This window comes from Gopherus flavomarginatus, chromosome 4, assembly GCF_025201925.1.
Source record: "Gopherus flavomarginatus isolate rGopFla2 chromosome 4, rGopFla2.mat.asm, whole genome shotgun sequence".
NCBI classification, from domain to species: Eukaryota; Metazoa; Chordata; order Testudines; family Testudinidae; genus Gopherus; species Gopherus flavomarginatus.
Window position 1 is genome coordinate 28,901,534 of NC_066620.1, and position 5,575 is coordinate 28,907,108.

At 55.5% G+C, this 5,575-nt stretch overlaps 1 non-coding gene across 1 annotated transcript; it reads left to right on the forward strand.

Annotated features, from left to right (window-relative positions):
• Positions 1-2,531: 2,531 nt before the first annotated feature.
• Positions 2,532-2,604, forward strand: TRNAF-GAA (transfer RNA phenylalanine (anticodon GAA)). Its single transcript has one exon. It is a non-coding gene; the product is annotated as a tRNA-Phe (tRNA).
• Positions 2,605-5,575: the final 2,971 nt, after the last annotated feature.

Here is a 5,575-nt window from a genome sequence, read left to right on the forward strand (position 1 = left end):
AGGGAGGAAGAATGCCGCGTGCTTGGGGAAGAGGCAGTGCCAGGACGAGGATTTGTGGAGGAATCCAAAGGGGCAGTGAGGGGGTGGGGATGGGGGCAGGGCCAGGGCCGGGATTTGGGGAGGGATCGAATGGGGGAATGAGGGGGCGGAGTTGGGGGGGCAAGTATCCCTCCAGACTATGCCTCTGTGCTGGAGAAGAGGACAAAGTTATTTGTTTGTGCAGGGTCTCGACCAAACATCAGTTGGGATGTGGGACAAACAAGCAAATATCAGGACAGTCCTGATAAAATCGGGACATCTGGTCACCCTACATCAGGCTTCAAGTTGAGAATCATTTCCCATTCCTGTTCTGTGGGAGAGAAGACTTTTAAACGCGCTCTCTGTGCGACTGCACATGGCTAAGCAAAGAGAACAAACCCCAAATCCCCCCTGTGCTTTGGGAGCCAGGTTTGCGGTGGGAATTCTGTAGTTCAGATGACTTCACACCTGGTCATTGTGATTCTTTACTAGTTTTTCTGGCATTGGGGCAGTTTTTCTCTCACAGCTGTGATGGCTGAGTGGTTAAGATGTGGGAGTTAAAATCCAATAGGGTTTTCCTGTGCAGGTTTGAATCCTGCTCGCAGCATGGCCTGCGTTTTAGCCAGTCTCTCACACGGGCAACACCTCCGTATACCCCCCTGAGACACTCTCAATTCTCTCCCCACCCCAAGAAAGTCCTGTTCTGCTCCTTACATAGAGATCCCTGGGGCAGCACCTCACACTGTGTCCCTGAGGGGTCAGGCAAACTCTCAGCACCTGAAGCCTCTGCCACTCACCTGGTGCCCCATGGATCAGCCATAGCCCTGGTTCTGCTCCTCTCTCTAGAGTGCAAAGGAAGCCAAGTCAGCGACTCCATGGGAGCTACGGGGCTGCAGAACCAACAGAGAAAAAATAGGTGCTCAGCACCCACTGGCAGCCAGCTCCCTCCCCCCACTACAGGCCTTGCTGACAAGCTCCTCCTCTTCCCCTTCAGCACCTCCCACTTGCCAGTGATCAGCTGTTCAGTGGGGTGCAGGAGGCGCTGGGTGGGGAGGGGGAGGAGCAGGGATGGGAAGAGGTGGGAGAGGGAGAGGAATGGTGCAAGCCGCGAAGAGATGGGATGGGATGGGATGGGGTGAGGGCTTGGGGGAAGGGGTGGGGGCAGGACCTGGGGAGGAAAGGGGGGATTTGTCCCAGACCCCAGACCTCTCTAGGGCTGGCCCTGAAGGGAAGCAGTGACTATCACAGTGATAATAAAACTGACCAGCATTGCGGGGGAGACTGAGGGAGATCCACACTTATCAGGTTTCTTCTCTCCCCCACGGTGAGTCAGACACTGCTCTCCCCTGGCTCTCACTCTAACAGCTGGATACCAAGGAGCCATTTCCCCACAGGAAGTGCATTGAGTGCCCCTGTGGTGCTGGGGGGGCTGGCGCTTCTGCTGGCTGTGGGGCTGGCAGGGGGACTGATGTCTGCACAGACTCTCAGCTGCCAGCCTGGAGGGGGCACTTGGGACCTTACGAGACTGGCTCAGTGAAGATGCGGAGTTGACAGAGCAATACAGACGCAATCCAGAGCACGGAGCAGCATCCGCCCATGCAGCCAGGCAATGAGCATTTCCCACAGCCTGGAGCCGAGGGGGAGGCGGCAGCTGCTGTTCCAGCTGCTCGGGGACAGGCTCTGTCAGCCAACAGATACTTCTTAGGGCTGGTCTACACTAGGGGAGGGGATCGATCTAAGATACACAACTTCAGCTACATGAATAACGTAGCTGAAGTCGAAGTATCTTAGATCGAGTTACCTACCGTCCTCACGGCGCAGGATCGACTTCCGCGGCTCCCCCTGTCGACTCCACTACCGCCGTTCGCATTGGTGGAGTTCCGGAGTCGACAGGAGTGCATTCAGGGTTCGATACATTGCGTCTAGATGAGACGCGATATATAGATCCCGGAGTCGACAGGAGTGCATTCAGGGTTCGATACATTGCATCTAGATGAGACGCGATATATAGATCCCCGAGAAATCGATTGCTACCCGCCAATACTGCAGGTAATGAAGACGTAGCCTTACTTACCACAGCTAAGGGCATTGGATTCCTCCGGTGGGCGTGTGGAGCAGCCATTCATTTTCCTGTTCGCACTCCTCTGTGGTGTGAAAATTGGGGAGGGGAGGCAGAAGCTCCACTTCCCTCCCGAAATGACGCCCAGTGGGGGAAGCCAGGACAACAGGGTGGCATGGCAAGTGGTGGCCAGACTCTCACCTCCAGGGTCTAGTCTAGCTCAGGGTCCAGCTCAACTTCCTCTCCGCACCACTGGCCCCCAGTCCCCTTCCACCACCAGGTCAACCCAGGAACTAAGGCAGGAACGGGGTGAGGAAGCAAGTCAAGCTGAGCAAGGCAGGCAAAAGTGAGTCTTGTCTTCATGGCCCGCTCACAATGACGTCCTTTTTGTGTGCAATGGCTGCAAAAACATCCTGGACAGAGAAGCAACAGGCCAAAATAATCCCATACAGCTGCCAAAGTAGCTCAGTTGGGAGAGCATTAGACTGAAGACCTAAAGGTCCCTAATTCAATCCCAGGCTTTGGCAGGTTCTTTCATCTTCTTTGTGCAGGGGCAGCTTGTTCTCTGGCAGCACAGTGGTGCCTATACCCAAAGTGAGCAGGGCTGACCAGTCTTTGACACCTCCTGCAAAATGGTCTCTCTGCTCCAAAGCATGGAGACGCTGTAGCTTTAATGGTAGTGAAAAAATGGCAGTTTTGGGGGCCCCTTCCATTAAAAAAAGTTGCAACATTGTATTCTCCTGGGACCCCTGCGGGGCCTGGGGCAAATTGCCCCACTTGCCTCCCCTCTGGGTGGCACTGAAGGTGAGTCTCTGATCTTGGGCTCTGCAGTAGGAAAACATAGAATGGGCTTCTGCCCCTAGTTGGCCCACCTGACCTTTAACGATGAGAGCTGTCTTTCCCAGCATGGCAGGAAGAGAGCAAGGCAGGGTGACCCTCAGGAATAGTGCCAGAGGGCTGCTGGGCAGTGACAGGCAGGGATGGGGATGAAAACTCCTCTGTGCAGCTGAGCAAGGGCAGCACCAGGGAAGGGGCATCTGTGAAAATGGCTGTGTGGAAGGTGGAAAGGATTTGGGGGCCCAGGAGGAGGTGCTTGATGTTCAGTGCCTTGGAGCAGGTGGACTTGGACATGGTGGGTGTTCAGGAAATGCACATTAACAACTCTAGGGTAGCTCAATAGGCAGAGGATGATTGGAGGAAGGGCCCCCTGTCCAGGGAAGAATGATGGGCCTGGAGTCTTGTTTTTCACATTCACGGTGCGAGTACAGAAGGTGGTGGAACTCCGACCAGGGAGGACATTACTGGTAGACTTTGTGCTCTGTGGCACTGATTACTGCTATATTAGTGTGTATGGTCCCCAGTTAAGCCATGAGAGGGAAGATCAAAGGCTCTCTTCCTCTAGACTGCATGATATTTGTTGTTGGGGGGAGGATTTTAATTGTGTCAGCTGGCCTGAGGACCTCTGGTCCCGTTTTCCCAACCGTCAGAGGACACACTTTTACAATGAGCGCTACCTGGCACAGGTCTGTAGTGAGGTCAGCTTAGAGGAGCTCAGTCCAGCCACAGGGGGGCTTCACCTTTCTGCGGGGACAGACCAGGACTCGCATTGACCGGATTTATGCTTAGCTTTTGTGTCTTTAGCATGTTGCTTCTCAGATTCTTTCTTGGCCTGACTTGTTACACTTTGACACTTAACAGGCCAGAGTTTGTGCACCTTCCTATTATTCTCACTAGGATTTGATTTCCAAATTTTGAGGGATGACTTTTTGCCTCTAACAGCCTCCATTCCTCGGCCTTTTACCTAGAGTGGCTTTCTGCTGGTCGTCCTATTGTTGTTTCTGATTTAGGGCAAATGTTTCATCTGAGCCTCTAATTGCAGTGTTTTTAAACGGTCTGCATGCTGCTTGCAGGCACCTAACACTTGTGACAGCAGCTCCTTTTAATTTCCATCCAACCATCTGTACTTATGCCGATAGGTCGACTTTAGGTTTTTAACTTTGAGCGGTAGCTGAGAAGATGGTAAATTGGACAGAAACCCGTTCGACAAACCTCTTCATTTCCTTGTTATTTCCTGACTTCTTTAATCATCGCCTTTTCCTTATTTCCTGGCTGAGGCGGCGGCCTGCCAGGGAGCTCCCCGGCACCCAGGACTGGCGCTAGTGTTTTTAGCGCCCTAGGAGGACGGCCATTTTGCCGCCCCGCACGCTGGTCCTGTGGCTCCGGTGCACCTGCCACAGTCGTGCCTGAGGAGAGGGTCAGCTGGTCTGCGGCTCCGGTGGAGCTGCCGCAGCCGTGCCTGCAGGAGGTCCACCAGAGCCACGGGAGCAGCGGACCGTCCACAGGAATGCCTGCGGCAGCTCCACTGGAGCCGCGGGACCAGGGGACCCTCCGCAGGCACGGCTGCAGCAGGTCCACAGGAGCTTCCTGCTGTCCCCCCCCAGCAAAATGCCACCCCCCAATAATCCTGGCACCCTAGGCGATTACCTAGGCCGCCTAAATGGAAGTGCCGGCCCTGCTGGCACCTCTGACTGCCTGGGCTGAAGGCAAGAGACAGGCCTGGGCAGGGTGAGGGCCTCCTGTCCCGGAATGAGGCAGCAGTACTTCCTCGTCCCCTTTTCCCACCCACACCGGCAGGCGGCTGCTGCGGGAGAAGACGAGGGAGGCTCTCAGGACACTTGGCAGCACTGTGTGGCTGTCAGGGGAAAGAGCTGAGGCTCCCGATTTGACCTGCCATTGACTCACGTGGCTCTGCGCACCGTCAGCCAGGGCAGGCCAGGCTGCGGAAGTGACTTAGGCTTGGGCAGCATGACCGCGCTTTCCTGACGAGGCATGAGGCAGGCCAAGGGCTTTGCACAGTGTACAGGGAAGTGGGAAGGAGGCATCTTCGAGCCAGCATGTCTCGTCCACTTCTCCCTTGCCGCTTGGGCGGAGGTGGGAAGGGAGCGAAATGTTCCCGGCTGAAGGTTTTGTGCTTGGCTTTGAGGACTAATCCCAAGCCTCTAGTACAGCTGCCGGGAGATGGGCTTTTGCAGCGCAGCCCCCACACTCTTCCAGCCAGCAGGTGAAGCCACAGTGTCCGAGAGGGAGCCTTCGAGGCGGTAAAGGGGAACATCACGGCTCCCAGCAGACCTTGAGGAGCCCATGAGGAGCCTTCAGTGGCATTCCTGGGGGAGCATAAACCCCCCTCCTTTCGATTACCAGCTGAACTTACTGATCCATGATACCACAGAGACACCTACCAGCAGCTGTTTGCCAGGGCCGCTGCTCGACACCCTGCAGCGCTTCCTGCCAGTGCCAGAGCTCACCAGGCACTAGCCTGGAGCCAGGGCCACTAGGTGCTGCTGAAGAAAAGCCAGCAGAGTGACACAGCGTCCGTGGATTAATATAGGTAGATTAATCAAAACCCTCTTCTGCCAGCACCAGGTCTCCTTCTTCCTACACTGGGCCTTCAAGCGAGGGGGCGGCTGGCACAGCCCCAAGAGTCTAACCTGTGAGGCA